This window comes from Capsicum annuum, unplaced genomic scaffold (assembly GCF_002878395.1).
Source record: "Capsicum annuum cultivar UCD-10X-F1 unplaced genomic scaffold, UCD10Xv1.1 ctg5226, whole genome shotgun sequence".
Classification (NCBI taxonomy): Eukaryota; Viridiplantae; Streptophyta; class Magnoliopsida; order Solanales; family Solanaceae; genus Capsicum; species Capsicum annuum.
In genome coordinates this window covers 100,561-119,014 of record NW_025860270.1, presented here as the reverse complement: position 1 = coordinate 119,014, position 18,454 = coordinate 100,561, and the positions used below count along the sequence as shown (strand labels likewise).

Here is an 18,454-nt window from a genome sequence, read left to right as displayed (position 1 = left end):
CATTTTTCCCTCCTAAGGAGAGAACCCCACATTGGCAGGAGCGTCGTACTCTTTCCAGGGAGTACAACCTAAATTTAGTGATCACAATCTCATACTCGGCCTCTGGCCCACAATTATCAATATGAATCTTACGGTGGCACGTAGTTTTTGGGAAAATACCATATTTACCGCTCGGTGCTAAATACTACTCCCAGACACAAGCTCAGAACGTGTTAGGAAATCCACTACAAACTTCACAAGGGTCTATCATGAAGATCAAATCAAATATCTTTCTCATTTATCAAATCATAATCAATTTGTGTATTACTAACTCGACTCAAATCAAATCAATCTTTCTCAATATTAAAATATATCAATTCATTAAATCATGGCAACATCAATAACTTTAAAGAAATATCAAGACTCATTGTAACAACTCAATCTCGTGAATCAATATACGCAATAATCCAATTTGTTATAAGGAGGCTTAAAGCTTGACACATATCTTGAAAGCACTAAAAATATCAACTCATGATAGAAATATGAAATTTACAATATTAAATATCAAGTCATAACTTGAGAATAGTAAAATAATCATGTAAAACAAAGCTTGAACAATTTATATTCTCATAATCTCATGATGAACAAATTTGGGTATAAATCCACTTGCAAAATCATATAAATCCATGATAGAAATCAAAGCTTTGGGCATAAGAATGAAAGAATTGCTCTTGTTCAAAACTCCACATACCTTAATCTTCGAAATTGAATGAATTCTAGTGTTTGAGACTCTATCCACACATGTAATAACTGATTCTTGAAGCCTACACTATGAGGAACTTGATTCTTGAAGAAATCTTGAAGATTTATGGATGAATTCTAAAAAATTAAATTTTCTTGATTGAAACCCTAATATATATTCTTAAGAAAATTAAAAGAGAGAATAAAGAAACTAGGGTTTGGATGGGGATTCTCATATTTATATGGGCCTCCAAAGATGTAAAGAGACCAAAATACCCTTGCAAAAATGTCCCTTAATTACTGAAAAAAATAGCTGACGACATTCGTGACAAATCATTACAAAATGTTGGATTTTGTGACTTTCTACTTATGTTGATGACATTTTGTGACAAGCCATCAGGCTTGTGACAAGTCGTCACAAAATATCATCACGAAATTTCCAGGCTGACATGCTGGAGTAAAATAGGTATAACTCTGTGCTCCAATACCGGATTTTGGTTAAATTTGTACCGTTGGAAAGCTAATTCAATTATGTATCTGTTTGTAGGTCATGACCTCAATAATTCATATTATAACGAGAAATATGATAATTTGAAGTTGAATATGGAGTTATCCTTCCCAAGAATTCAACCGGTAAGGAATGTTTTGATTCACCTAATCGCTAGGACATGTTTGAGGCTATAATACATATCACCCTTGATCAGTAAACAACCAAAGAACTATAATTTACTTTTCATTAGCTTGAGTGATGGTCGCACTATCGGTTAGAGTGTCGAGGTATTACAATATCTCCCCCTTGGAAACATTCATCGTCGAATGTTGTCAAATAGGCCATGAACAAAAGAAAATAAGGGTATATAGCTAGAACGACTCACTCAAATATCTTTATTCACTCTATACCTTCTGATACAAAATGCACTAATTCGTGATGGAAGTAGACACATAACTAAATCTTTAATAAGAAGGGGGCAAAATTAATAAAGAATGGTACCTTCTGGTTGCTCCGAACTCACAAAAAATAAGTGAGGGTACTTGGCTCGCATATCATCTTTGGCTTCTCAAGTAGCACTCTTAATATATTGATTTTGCCAAAGCACTTTAACCAAAGGAACTTCTTTGTTCCTTAGCCTATGGATTTGAAAATCCAAAATCTTAACTGGAATCTCCTCAAATGAAAGGCTATCCTTAATATCAAAGTTTTCAGAAGAATTAACCACGACAGAATCATCAATACACTTCTTAAGCATGGAAACATGAAATACCGGATGAACTCTAGACAACTCCGCGGGTAACTACACCTAATATGCTACTTTCCAAACATGACTCATAATCCTGTACGGACTAACATAACGGGGAATAACTTTCCCTTCTTCCCAAATCTATTCACCCCTTTCATGGGTGAAACCTTCAAGTATACCAAATTATTAATATTAAACTCAAGATCTTTTCATCTTACATTTGCGTACGACTTCTGACGACTTTGAGCGGTCTTCAATCTTTCTCAAATCAACTTAACTTTTTCCATAGCCTTGAACACAGCATCAGGCCCAATCAAAGCTACTTATCCTACTTCAAACCAATCTATAGGCGATCTACATCTTCTCCCATACAAAGCATCAAACGAAGCCATCTGAATACAAGCATGGAAACTATTGTTATACACAAATTCAATCAATGGTAAGTGCTCATGCCAACTATCTTTAAAATCAAGTGCACATGCCCTCAACATATCTTCTAAAGTCTAAATGGTCCGCTTATCCTGACCATCTATTTTCGGATGAAAATCAGAACTTAGACAAACTTGGGTATCCAGACCCTTCAGAAAAGCCCTCCAAAACTGGGAAGTAAATTGAGCACCCCTATCATAGATAATGTCCAAAGGAACTCTATGAAGTCTAATGAATTCTCAAATATATAATCTAGCATAATCCTTAGCTGTATAAGACGAATGCACTGGCAAAAAATGAGCTGATTTAGTCAACCGGTCTACCACAACCCAAATCAAATCATGATGACGATTAGAAGGAGGCAAACCAATTACTCAATCCATATTCACTTCTTCCCACTTCCAAGTAGGAATACTAAACTCTTGCATTACACCACCGGGCTTTTGTGCTCCACCTTAACCTGTTGACAAGTAGAACACTTTGCCACAAATCCTTCTATGTCTTTCTTCATACCGTTCCACCAATAGATTTCCCGCAAATCGTGGTATATCTTGGTAGAACCGCGATGAATAGAATATCGCGTGAAATGCGCTTCAGCCATAATTCCATGCCTTAGATAATCAATATCGGAAACGCACAATCTAACCTTCAATCTCAACACACCATCTCCCCCTTGGGAGAAAACCTCTACCTTTGGGTCCTTAATTGACTTCTTCAGTATGACCAAACTAGGATCTCTGTCTTGCTTCTCTTTTACCTCCGAGACCAAAGAGGGCTCAGAACTACTCTGAACTAACATACTTCCTTTAGCGGAATCAAGTAATCTAACACCCAACCTAGCCAAATGATGCACATTAGGAGCCAATTCTTTCTTATCATTCTCTGCATGAGCTACACTACCCATAGACAACCTGCTAAGAGCTCTTCCACAATATTGGCCTTGCCCGGGTGATATAACGCACTCATATCATAGTCTTTTAGCAACTCTAACCATCTTGTTTGCCTAACATTCAACTTCCTTTTTGTAAACACATGTTGTAGGTTTTTGTGATCAGTAAATATATCAACATGAACACCATAAAAATAATGCTCTACCTAAAATTTGGTCTATGGCAACACAGGCAAAACCATTGCAGTAGATGAGTAAACTATTTCTGTAGAATTATTGCGATAGTTAACAAAATGTTTCATCAGGTCGTGTGGCGATAGGTCTACTGCTATGGTTTTTGTAACAATTCTATAAACCGTTGATATATATGGCTGTAGCAATAGTTTTTACCATCACTATCACAACACTTATTTGACATTAATTGGAACAAAATAAATTATTTCCAATGAGTTTTATACAATGGTTATTATATCTATTACAATAGTTAAATAAATATATTATACAACTCAGTTGACATTATTGCCACAGCTTTGTCATTAATGTTACCGTTTTTTTTGTAACATAAACTCTATAACAATGGTTTAAAAGTTGTTGCCATAGGGTCTTATGTAATGGTTATTTTTATCAATTTCAACAGTTAATCATACTATTGGAACAATTTTAGGGTTAATTCTACATTAATTAGTGACTTTAAATAAGCTATCACAACATTTACAGGCTGTTTCTATAGCCTAAGTAGTTTAATTCAACGGTTCTAAGTTGCAATTGCAATAATTTAATGTGCTAAAAAATATGTAGCCCTGCAATGACAAACTAATAATAAATGACAATAAACTAAAATACATGAAAAGATATAGAATTACAAAACAGTACGTTATCAATGTTCATCATTAAAACTATATATCCAAAATATAAGCTTGCCATAGTAGTTAATATCCATAAACTATCGACATAAGTTTCAATGTGCTGTCAATTTCAAAAATGTCCTAGAACAAGTTACAAAAACCATCTAAAATCTTTTTAACGTTTTTTAATGTTCTCCTTCTTTGCTTCTTCATTTTCTCCACCTACAAAAAAATTGTGCCATTAATCTTTGTCAATGTTCTCCTCAATGTAAAATTGTTTCACATTGTTGTCACAGGGAATATGATCTTTTTCAAATGCAACTGCCTCAAAAAGACAAACAATAAGCAATAAAACCACTTTAGAAAACTTTATCAAAATAAAATTGCAAGTAGTTACACCAAATCCACCATATAGTTAGACTAAGTTGCCTAAAACTTTCCTACAAATCCATGCATTTCACTACTGTCTACTTTTGCTAATGCAGAATTTCACAACTATGAATTATTGTAAGTATCCACTCACAATGTTATCTTATAATTTTGAAAAAATTCCAAAATTATCATAGAATATATATTTTTTAAAAAACAGGTTCAAGAAAAAAGTGTAACAAGGCGTTGCAAAACCAAGAATATAATCACAATCAATGGGCAATTTCCAGGACCAACCTTGACAGTTTGAAACGGAGATACACTGGCTATTACTGTCGTTAATCGAGCTCGTTACAACGTTACCATCCACTGGTAACTACCTTTTAAACGACCTTTTATGTGTACATATATATATATATATATATATATATATATATATATATATATATATTTACACTGTCCATGTAAAAATTTGAGAAGTCTTTAGTAGCTCTACATATCCCTTCACTTCACATAAAATCAGTTGTATGTAACTATACAACAAGGACTACATGTCCCCTCTATTCTTTTTTCCCAATTGCCTTTCATATTTAAAAACTTCTTTAGCTTTAGCTAGCTATAATAGGGGGAATTTTTGAAAAGATGGAGGTACAATTACAACTCTCTTTGTCTCTCTGCAGGTACAATAACATGACTTCTTTATCTCACTCTCTCTTTTTCTTTGTCAACAACAACATATATACGCCACCATGGGTGTCTTAATTACATATTCCACCTTGCTAACTTATATACATTAATAATTCTTACACTCGCACGAACTCAAAAAGTTAGCCACTACCTATAGCATAGCTATTATTACTATCATGTATAATTGAGAACATAACAAGCAACATACATGTAAACCCACACGTTCACCTGTCCTTCTCAACCATAAAGTTATGCTATCATCAACGTATTTTAAAGAAAACATTACATTTCTTTGCCCACTTTCACTCTGTCTCTGTTATAATTAAAAATTAATATATATACAAGATAATTATACATGACAAATCTCACTTAAATAAAAGAGACTCAATTAATCCAACTTTGTTTTCCCTTTGTTGATGCAGCTAGCTAGCTTATTAAAATTGACATACAAGAAAGAAGAAAAGCTTACTTGTCCTTCTCAAGATCCAGTCCACCTATATAGCCACCTTCTTATCAAGCTTTTTTAAGATGCAACCTTCTGGCAATTACAGCCTCAATATTACCAGTTCCTCTTCTTACTTTAACGTAGATATTCCATCTCCTTAAATTCAATATGAACCAGAATTTGTCCAGTATTTCCATGACCTTCATTTCTACCAACCCCCTCATGATCAGTATAATATCCATAACAATATTATGGTAGAAAAAGATTCCAACAAATTCGAAAAATAGAAAGAAAAAGATCATGAAGAATTAGTACTAAAAAGCAGCAAGAACAAGAAGGATGAGATGAGCAGTACCACTACTAGTACTATGCGTAGGAAAAACAACAAGTGCTCTGCTGGTGCTGGTGCGGGTGCTTCAAAGAAAGATAGACACAACAAGGTTAACACGGCTCACAGCCCTAGAGACCAAAGAATGAGACTCGCTCGAAATAGCTAGCAAATTTTTCAATTTTCAAGACTTGCTTAGGTTCGATAAGGCCAATAAAACAGTGAAGTGGCTACTAACAAAGTCAAAATCAGCAATTAATGAGCTCGTTCAAAAAATAAACAAAGAAAACTGCAATGACACTATATCAATTAGTGCACCATCTTCTTCAGAGTTGTGTGAAGTTATATCCGGTGTAATTAATGAATCAACAACTAATAATACTAATAATGTTGTTCACAAGTAATAAAAGAAGAAGGTCAAGTCGATTCATAGGAAAATATTTCATCTAGTTGTTGCAAAGGAATCGAGGAATCAAGCTACAGCAAGGGTAAGGGATCGAAAAAAATAAAGAATAGCCTAAATAATAAGAATAATATTGGTGAATCCATGAACGAGCAGTAGTAGAACAACAAGATGAACAACAATTTGCTAGTGAATCAAAATAGTCCTCACATGGCTTCACTAGACTTTGAGTTTGTGTTTTGAATAAGAAAATGAGATGAATAACAAGGCAACAATCCTAGTGAATCGAAAGAGCCCCATACGGCTTCACTAAACTTTAGATTCAATGATACAATGTTAACAAGATTACTAATACTCTCAAATTTCAACACAAATGTAATGTGTAAGTACCTCAACAACACAAATTATGGATGAATATAAACTTTTTGAGATGTTCTGACAGTCTTGTACATCCCACTGTGACTGAATGGCTATTTCAAAGACAAGCAACAAACATTATCAAATATGTTCAGATCAGAAAAACTGAAGTGAGAAAAGACAATAGAAATGGAAAGAAAGTATGCCTTTCAACAACAACAACATACCAAGTATATTCTCACCAAGTGGGGCCTGGGGAGGGTAAGTGTACGCAATCCATACCACTACCTCAAATATGAGATAGAGTGGCTGTTTTTGAAAGATCCTCAGCTCAAAATAAAGCAATCTAAGATAAGATAAGGAATAAATGAGAAATGAAGAATCAGAAAATAGTATGCTTCCTCCCAAAGATAAGGGACATTTACACCTCATAATTATATCCATTATCATATTTTTCCTTTATTTAATTAGAAGCCTAATTGTGGAGTGATACAAGTAAGAGCCATAGGGATTTTGAAAAAAAAAAGTTTTACCAACTATGAGAAAAGATATATATCTACTAGCATTAATGCTAGTCAATGTAATATCACATTACTTCATCCGTAGACAAAGATAGATGATAGGAATACCAATTGAGATGCTTATGAGCAAAAAACAAATTCATATCATACTGATCATATTAGCGAACATCTTAACTAAAACTCGCATGTAATGTACATATTTAATTTTCCTGCACGGTAACTACTCATTATGGAACTGCCACACAAAAGATCTAGAAGCAAGAGAACCAGAAAAAAATGAAATCCAAAAGTAGGACAAATCATTCTAACCTAAATCAAACGAATATGTAGTACAATGCCACCCAAATGATTATACTAGGTGGTCAAGGATCCACCTACAACAAGTAAGAGTGCACCAATGCTAAGAAACAATTACACTCAATCCAAATATATATATTTTTCTTAAAGTCTTGAATTTTTAATTTGTCTGCACTCATTATCACAAAGAAATTCTTAGCACAGACATAATCAAGGCTACTAAATTAAAATAATAAAGCCACCTCTACATACTGGATAAACTTTTATGATAGTTAAAAGTGAAAGAAACAACTATATATCACATAGATCGCATTATCAAACAGCCTAGCAGCAGTTCAAATGGGTGATGCCATAGAATATCAAAGGTATTGCTGAGAGCTGGAACCTTTGGAAAGCTGATAGACCCATTAAAAACACCTTGTTGTTCCCTTTTCTGCTATTTGGATAGCTCCCCGACCCTTGCGATGATGTTAATAGGGTCAAGCATTTATTGGTGGCTAAAGGCCCCTGGTGGGATAAAAGGTAAAGCTTTACCTAACTTCCATTAATATAATGGTCATGGAAGAAATGCAAGAAGTATGGTGATTTACCTTGAAGTACAAAACGTGCGGTAATTTTACATGGCTACCTTTGTTTAACTCGGTTATCGACCATAGCAATGTTAACTTTGGCCACCCCTTTTATCACCACTAAGTCCAAGTAACCATCTGAAAACTGCAAAAGTACTAAGTTATAATGCACGTATTAGAAGTTAAAATACTTGCAGCTTAGTGCTTCTATGAAATTACAGTAAGAATGTATTAGCTAGGATTATATAGATAGGCTAGTGTGTTTTCTATGCAAAGCAGGACCACGATATCACTTGTGCTGGATGAAATTTGATTTAACTTCACTAATGGTTTCACCTTCCAGTTAAGCTGGCTCACCAAAAGATTCATAACCTGGTGCAACCATAAATTTTATACAACTATTGTACATCCTAAGTCGGATTGTTCGTTGTATTCCCTGGCCAAATAGCATTGGACTAATGTTAACGAGCATAATGATGATGCTCTAAAGGAATCCCGTGTACTCAAAGTACCCAGTATTACTGCCATAAATTCACTGTGAGCTACTCAAAGGAAACAGATTGTAAAACATACGTCAAAATCAATTAGAGCACTACCCATTCATCGATGCTTCTTATACTAGATGTCAATATCAGCTATTACACCTAGAAAACAAGAAAACTTCAACATTAATATAATATCAATATCAGCTATAATTGTCTATTCTAATTCGCTAAATATTTAATAATAGGAAAAAATACAAAGATGAAGATGTAATACCCCAGGTGAGCATTAGCACACTGAAAAACTGGCTCTACTTCTTCGAAATAGTAGCTAAGTCTTGTGATTGGTTGTGACCTGCAAGAAACTGCCATGCGTGTGGCATTAGACGCATACAAGATAGACCAACAATGAGTACAACCCACCCAAAAGCCCTACAAATATGAAGCTAAACATTTCTAATTTCATATCAAAAGCTTTGCCGCTAGTGGCGACTTCTAAAGACGACGAAGCCACCTCATTGGAGCTCCAAACCAAAAATTGGCAATGCAATTTAATGGGAAATTACCCCAGCAACCTAAATTTTTCATAGATTATTTTGTAGCAACTGTGACTTGAGAGAAGATGAAAAAGCTGAAGTTCCCTTTAGAAATTCCTTTTAGCAGACAAGTTCACAATGGAAATTTCATCTTCAGTGCAACAATTAGAGGTCAAAAATGCGTATTCTAATTTGTTTTTGGTTTAGTGAGAGAAAAATGGAGAAAGAGGGAAAATGGTTTAGATTTTTTTACCTTTTGGTGGTTTATAAAAATAAGAGGGGGAAATACAGGGATTTAATAAACGTTGTAATTGATAAATATATGTGTTGCCATAGATTATTTTGTAGCTACTGTTCATAAATTGTTGTTATAGGGATGCCTATTATAACGGTTAAAATTAGTGGCAATGGTTGTGTTATTAAATTGCGGTATTAGAATCAAACTTTTTAGCAATGGTTGCAACCGTTGCAATAGACTATGTATAGCAACGGTTTATGAACCGTTGCTTAAAAACTTGTTGCCATAGACTTAATTTCTGGTAGTGATGTCTCAAGATTTTTAAAGAAAAAACTATAGTTTCTAATTCAAGATCATGGGTTGGGTAATTCTTCTCATGAGGCTTCAACTGTCTAGAGGCATAAGCTATAACTTTACCCCTATTCATCAACACATAACCTAAACCAACTCTAGAAGCTTCACATTACACCATAAAACCATTAGTACCATCGGGTAAAGCTAACATTGGGGCTGAAGTGAGTCAATTCTTCAACTCCTAAAAACTCTTCTCACAGGCATCTGTTCGCAGGAATTTAACTTTCTTTTTGGTAAATCGGGTCATGGGAGATGCAATGAAAGAGAATATCTTAACAAAATAACGATAGTAACCATCTAGACCTAAGAAACTCCTAATGTCAGATGGGAAGGTAGGTTTAGGCCAATTCTTTACTGCTTTTGTCTTTTGGGGATAGACTCTAATGCCTTCGGTGATAACAATATGACCCAGAAAAGCAACTGACCTTAGCAAAAATTCACACTTGCTAAATTTAGAGAATAATTGATGATCTCTAGGAGTTTGCAAGACAATTCTAAGATGGTCGGCATGATCATCCTCTCTTTGGGAATACACAAGAATATCGTCTATGAATACAATGACAAAATCAAGATATTGCTTGAACACCTGATTCATGAGATCCATGAAGGCTACTGGAGCATTGGTTAACCCAAAGGACATGACAAGAAATCCAAAGTGACCATAACGGGTTCGGATAGCTATCTTTGGAATATCACACTCTCTCACTTTAAGCTAATGATAGCTGGATCTAAGGTCAATCTTTGAGAAATAACTTGCACCCTGTAGCTGATCAAATAAATCATCAATTCTAGGAATAGGGTACTTGTTCTTTATAGTTACCTTGTTCAGTTGATGGTATTCAATGTACATACATAATGTACTATCTTTCTTACGCCCGAATAGAACAGTTGCACCCTATGAGCAAACATTGGGTCTTATAAAGTGTTTGTCTAAGAAATCTTTGAGTTGCTCCTTTAATTTTTTAAGTTCTGTGGGAGCCACACGGTTCGGAGGAATAAAATAGGCTGAGTGCTGGGAAGGAGATCAATCCTGAATTTTATTTCTCTATCAAGTGGGACCCCTAGGAGATCTTCTGGGAAAACATCAGGAAACTCGTTAACAATGGTAATTGACTGAATAGTCAAAGTCTCAAACTTGAGCTCTTTAACTCAAACTATGTGATAGATGCAACCCTTGGAAATCAACTTTCTAGCTTTGAGGTAGGATACGAGATGGATCTTCGGAGTTATAGAACTCTCGGACCACTATAAAGTGGGCTTGTTAGGAAACTGAAACTTGACCACTCGAGAACGGTAATTTATAGATGCATAGCATGAGTAAAGCCAATCTATACCCAGAATGATATCAAAATCAACAATATCTAGCTCAATTAAATCAACACATATGACCTGGTGAAGGATAGTGACAGGACACTTCTTATACACTCACTTAGAAATGATAGATTTTCCTACTAGGGTAGAAACCAGAATAGGCTCAGGAAGTCGTTCACGGTCCATCACAAAATTTATAGCAACCAAAGGTGTCACATAAGAGAAACTCGAACAAGGGTCCATCAATACATACACATCAAAATGAAAGACACGAAGCATACCAGTGACAACATCTAGAAAGTCCTCCGGCTCTTGGTGAGGTGGTATAGCATAGAAGTGATTCTGGTGCGAACCACCAGCAGCACTAGAAGAGGCGCCCTGAGTAGAAACTGGGCAGACTATGGAAGCAGGGGCACTAGTATCCTGACTCTGGGGATGAGCATCTCGAATTCCCTATCTAGCATACAGATAATCTCTAAGTCAGTGGCCCAACTTTCGAAAACCAAATCAATCCCTCTGATCAACAAAACACTCACCAAAATGATCTCTACCATACTTGGCACATTAAGAAAGACGTGGTCGGTTACCTACACTTTCTTGAGACTTGGATGGGATAGGCTTGTTCTCCTACTCCTGCCTGCTTCTAGGTGCGGGAGCACTAACTGATGAAGGAGTGGGCATAAATGGACATCCCTAAAATTAAGGGCAGTTCCCTCCATAGAATCAGGACTGACTGAATCCCTGCTGCTCTGATCTAGATCTTTTATTTCCTCTTACTCTCTCCCTATTTTTCACCTTATCAGCTTTAGTTTGTTGGGCATATATCATCAACCGAGAAAGGTCCATCTCCCTATTAAGCATAGCAGATTTATACTCTATCATAACGTAACTCAACATGCCGGTCACGAACTTACTCATGATGGTCCTGGAGTCAGCCATCATACTAGGAGCATATTTGGATAACTACTTGAATCTAAGGCAATACTCCTTAATAGTTATGGAGCCTTGTCTCAAAGTCATGAATTCCTCTATCTTTGCTTTCCTTATCTCAAGAAGAAAGAATCTGTCCAAGAAAACATCCTGGAATAACTACCAAGTCATGGGAGCAACATCCTTCCCTCTACTAATCCTCCATATCTCCACCCAATCATATGCAACATCTTTTATTCAATAAGTAGCTAGTTCAACACTCTACTCCTCAGTCATATGCATAATTTGGGTTATCTTTCTCACTTCACCCAAGTACATTTATGGGTTTTCACCTACCTTCGACCCATTGAACTCAGGCGAATTTACCTGTATAAATTCACGAACTTAACCTACAGTAGAGTTATTCTCTTACGGAGGTGGAATAGTAGCCTGGGTGTTAGCTTGAGCATTGGCAGTAATTGCCTGGGCTAGAGCCTGAAAAGCTGCTCGAAATTCTGTATGAGACACATACTCGTTCAAGAGATCAATGGGTTGAGGTTTCTCATTCTTTCTATTAGCTCTACAAGGAGGAATTTTCTATTATAAGAGAGCATGAGGTAATCGTAAATAAAAAGACAGTTGTAGGCACGATAAACTTTAGAATGAAAGAAATGACTTCTCCTAAAATTTTTCATAACCTCTTGCTCATAGATGTGACGCGCTACACACCGATGATCAAGACTTTATGTAACGCAGTTTGTCAGACTCCCTAGGACTCCTTAAACCTTAGACTCTGATACCAAGCTTGTAAAGCCCCAAAATTTCATCCTGAGATGCCACACAGTGCTTACTACACGTAACCCCAAGATAACCCTCGAAGCCAGACACTACCTCAAGGAATTCAATTCAATAATAGTCACGCACAACAAAGAGATATACCACATCGGGTTCAAAAGAAATACTGGAAATACTAGACTTTACAACCAAAATATATTGAATGTCTATACATACCAACCCTCTAGTCTGACAAAGCCTATATACATCAAAATCAAGGAGCCATTGGGACAAACCCCCAACTGACTCAAACAATACTAAAAGCCATCACAACTGAATGATATCACCAAAAATACAGACACGGTCCTCGAACCACCAGGACTCACAACTGAGGGAACGCAGTTGAGGCACTCAATATTGCTAACGTACCTGCGGCTGAGTACCTAAACCTACATTACGAGATTATGTAACCCATAGAGAAAGATGTGGGTCTGTACTTTGGAATGTACTAAGTATATGGGGGTGTATGCAACAATATAAATATCATCAATTTTATAAAAATATGCAAATGTACAATGATGGCTCACTTGGCTTGAGTTAGATTGAAATATACTTTTCATGATCTCTTAGTATATAAATCATATGTTAAAGACCTCATAAATCATCATAAATAACTCAACTCTTCAACTCAAGACATGGAGTGACTCGTTAACTCAACTCTTATGGACATGGGAGGTTTTTATAACCGACATAAACTATGCCAACTACATGGAGTCCAATATTTTTCCCTCCTAAGGAGAGAACCCCATATTGGCGGAAGCGTCGTACTCTTGCCAGGGAGTACAACCTAAATGTAGTGATCACAATCTCATACTTTCCCTCTGGTCCATAATTATCAATATAAGTCCTACGGTGGCACATAGTTTCGAGGGAAATACCACATTTTCCGTTTGATGATAAATACTACTCCTAGACACAAGCTTATAACGCGTATGGAAATCCACCACAAACATCACAAGGGTCTATCATGAAGATCAAATCAAATCTCTTTCTCATTTATCAAATCATAATCAATTTGTGGATTCCTAACTCGACTCAAATCAAATCAATCTTTCTCAATATCAAAATGTATGAATTCATTAAATCATGGAAATATCAATAACTTTGAAGAAATATCAAGAGTCATGTAAAAATTCAATCTCATGAATCAATATACTCAATAATCAAATTTGTCATAAGGAAGCTTAAAGACTGACACATATCTTAAAAGCACTTGAAATATCAACTCATGATAGAAATATGAAATTCACAATATTAAATATCAAGGCATAACTTGGGAATAGTAATATAATCATGTATAGCAAACCTTGAACAATTTATATTCTCATAATCTCATGATGAACAAATTTGGGTATAAACCCACTTGCAAAATCATATAAATTCATGATAGAAATCAAATCTCTGGGCACAAGAACGAAAGAATTGCTCTTGATCAAAACCCCACATACCTTAATCTTTGAAATTGGAAGAATTCTAGTGCTCGAGACTCTATCTGCACTTGTAATAAATGATTCTTGAAACTCACACTATGAGGAACTTGATTTTTGACAAAACCTTGAAGATTTATGGATGATTTTTTGAAAGAATAAATTTTCTTGATTGAAAACCTAATATATATTCTTAAGAAAATTAGAAGAGAGAATGAAAAAATTAGGGTTTGGATGGGGATTCTCATATTTATATTGGCCTCCAAAAGATGAGAAAAGATAAAAATACCCTTGAAAAAATGTCCCTTAATTGCTGAAAAAAATAGCTAACGACATTCGTGACAAGCCGTCAAACTTGGGACAAGTCATCACAAAATGTTGGATTTTGTGACTTTCTACTTATGGTGATGACATTTTGCGACAAGCCATCTGGCTTGTGACAAGTCATCACAAAATGTCGTCACAAAATTTCCAGGCTGACATGCTGGAGTAACATGGGCATAACTCTTTGCTCCGATACCAGATTTAGATGAAATTGGTACCGTTCGAAAGATAATTCAATTATCTATCTGTTGGTAGTTCAGGATCTCAATAATTCATAGTATAATGAGAGATATACTCATTTAAAGTTGAATATGGAAATATCCTTCAAAAGAATTCAATCGGTAAGAAATATTTTGATTCACCTAATCACTAGGACATATTTGAGGCCTTAATACATATCACCCTTGATCAAAAAACAACAAAAGTACTATAATTTGCTTCTCATAAGCTTGATTCATGGTTGCACTAGTGGTTAGAGTCTCGAGGCATTACGCCCTTTGAGCCTGTTTATACTAATAACACTCATTTCAAGATAAAATAATTCAAACACTAGCATACTAATATCATATGAAAGGAAATACAGAGAAAATGCTCAGTCCAAATGATCAAGAAATACGGGAAACCTTAACACAACCACAATATGATAACTAGTATAATAAAGCCTCTACTAATCAATGAATTAGAGAGCCATTGGGACAGGTCCATAACTAACTCAAAATGAACTGAAAGTAATAAGATAGTCTCTCAAATGCTTAAATATATAATGATAGGTCCTTGAAAAATGAGGATTCACAACTATAGAGATGTAGAAAAAGGTACTCGGAAGTCACTGATGACACTGGGACTGAGCACCTGAACCAACATTATAAGACAATGTAGCACATAGACGTATATGTGGATCAATACTTGGGAATGTACTGAGTATGTGGGGGTGCATGCATTTATATAAAACATCAATACTATTTAATCAAATCATCCATGTAATAAGTAATGACTCACATGGCTTTAATAAGTATATAATGTGAATCTCATGAATCATGTAAAATGGAACATGTAACACAATCTCGTGAGTCAGTATACTTTCAGCTATGAAATTTGTACTCTTCTCTTATTCACATTACTGAAGGCTAAAGGAAACTTTAAGCAATAGTTTTAACTCATGCATATGTCTCAGGGAGAGTATAACTTTTTCAATACTCAAGAACTCATAACTCTTTTGAACTCAAATACTTCGATTTCAAAATCATATAACTTTGAAACATACTTGAAGGCATTTCAACCATGTAAGGAAAATATCTCATTTCAAGCTTTAGGGAAAAATATTCATATCAAGGCAAAGTATTTTAGTTTTAAAGGAAAATATCTTATCTCAAAGCTTTAGTTTTAAGGAAAAATATTATATCTCAATGGAAAATACTTTATTTTAGAGAGTTTCTCTTAACCGGCATAAACCATGCGAGCTATACGGAGTCCAACATTTTGTCCTCCTAAGGAAGAGACCTTACATTGGGGAAAGACGTCATACTTTTGCCAGGGAGTATAACCTAGGTCAAGTGATCACTAAACAAACTCGGCCTCGATCCCAATATCAACTCGGCCTTAGGCCAAATGATAATCATAAACTCAGCCTTAGGCCCAAACTACGGTGTCACATAGTTTTGGGGTAAAAAACCATAGTAACTTACCCACTCGGTGATAAATACTACGGGCGAAAACCACCAATTCAGTTTCATGTAAAATCTCATAAATTACAAATAATTGTAGTTTAAATAAGCCTTTGGGAATAATGGTGAAAGGATTACCCTTGTTCAAAATGCCACATACCTTAGATTATGAAATTGGATGAACAAGCTTGCTCTAAAATCTTCTTGTTACTTTTGAGAAAAGGTTCTTGCAACCTTTGAACATGGGGAACTCAAATCTCAACTCAATTTGTAGAATCCATGGTGAGTTCTTGGATTTCTTAAGAAGGGTTTTAGATTTGCTCTTGAGGGAGAAACCCTATCCTTTGGATATTTTGGGATATAACGAGGATATCAAGTTCATTGGGAATATATATATATTGTTGATAAAAGAGTGGAAAATACCAAAAATCTCTTTTAAAAATGAGCTAAAAATATTGAACGGGGGTCTGCGATGATCGGAGCGACGTACGTCACAAGTCTGATGGTCCGTCTGGTCGTCCGCTGCATGATTACAAAAAAAAGGACATACTTCCTTGATGATATGGTTTGATTGAAGGTTCGTCGAAGGTCCAACGGTCTGTTAGATCGTCTTTTGCTCGATGTCCAAGATGAGACCACACTGCCTTAGTAGCGATGGTGTCAGCGATGGTCCATCGCAGCCTTGACGATCTGTCATCTTGACCATCACACTTAGGCCAGGAAAGGTAGTTTTTGCCTTGGTTGTGATGTTTTGAGCGATGGTCCGTTGTAGACTCGATGATCCGTCAGATCGTTCTTTCCACCTGGCGGTTCCAATAACTCTCAGAAAAACGGCCATAATTTCTTACCCCAATGCTGGATTTGGACGAAATTGGTGTCGTTTGAAAGATAATTAAATTCCCTACATGATAAAAAGTCAAGTTTAAGGAAATTATATATGGTTTATATACCAATCACTTAGGAAGTCTCTTCTTAATCTTTTATGGCCAGAATCACACCTCACTTGACATGCCCTAAGGTTAATTCTATGAGAGAATTTTTTAGGGTCTTACAATATCTCCCCCTTGGAAACATTCATCCTCGAATGTCACTGGTTGGACTAGGAACACAGGAAAAATGGAGTACACATAGTTGAGTCACTCTAAACTCTTGAATGCCTCAGAAATTGTAAGAACTCGTGACAGAATAGATACATAGCTAAAATTTAGATTAGAAGGGCTAAATTAAGAAACAATAATACCATCAAATTAATTTGAATTTGAAGAAAAGAGGTGTGGGTACTTGACTCACATGTCTGCTTCTTCCTCCAAAGTAGCGCCCTCAACTTATTGGTTCCGCCATAAAACTTTAAACTAGGAAACCTCTTTGTTCCTTAATCTATGAATTTGAAAATCTAGGATCTCAATAAAAATCTCATCGAATGAAAGATTGTTTTGAATATTATCATTCTCTGAAGGATCTACTACAACGGAAACACCAATATGCTTTTTAAACATGGAGACATGAAAAACAGGATGAACAACTGACAACTCTGTGGGTAACTCAATGTCATCGGCCACCTTACAAGCACAGCCCAAGACTCTATACAGGCCAACATAACGAGGAATAAGCTTTCCTTTTTTACCAAACATCTTCACCCTTTTCATGGGTAATATCTTTAAGTACACCACATCCCCCAGTTCAAACTAAAGATCTTTTTTCCTCAGATTAGCATATGACTTTTGATGACTTTAAGCTGTCTTTAACCTCTCTCTAATTAACTTAACTTTCTCCATAGCCTAAAACACTACATCAAGCCTAATCACGACAGCTTCACCAACATCAAACCAACCTATGAGTGATCTAAATCTTCAACCATACAAGGCCTCAGATTGTGCCATCCCGATACTATCATGGTAAATATTGTTATAGGCAAACTCGATCAATGGAAAATGCTTATCCCAACTACCTTTGAAATAAATAGCACATGACCTTAACATATTTATCAGGGTCTAAATGGTCCTCTCAGCCTTACCATCTGTATGCAAAAGAAAAGAAAAACTCAAAAGTACTTGGTGTAATACCCCGTACTTTTCCTATCATGAAAAGTTTTCCAAGAAAGTTAGAATATTTCTTTAAAATATAATCCACTTTTGTACATGTGTTATTTTAAAGGTATTCACTTTTTATCATGTGGGGAATGAAATACGCTTTCCATCAATATGAAATTTTCTAAAATCTGACACCCACGTGAAGAGTTAGAGCCTTTTTAGTGAGACAGTGTATCACCTGAGCCTTT

General features: G+C 35.5%; 1 pseudogene; it reads left to right on the top strand.

Annotated features, from left to right (window-relative positions):
* Positions 1-5,705: 5,705 nt before the first annotated feature.
* Positions 5,706-6,512, top strand: LOC124892944 (annotated as a pseudogene).
* Positions 6,513-18,454: the final 11,942 nt, after the last annotated feature.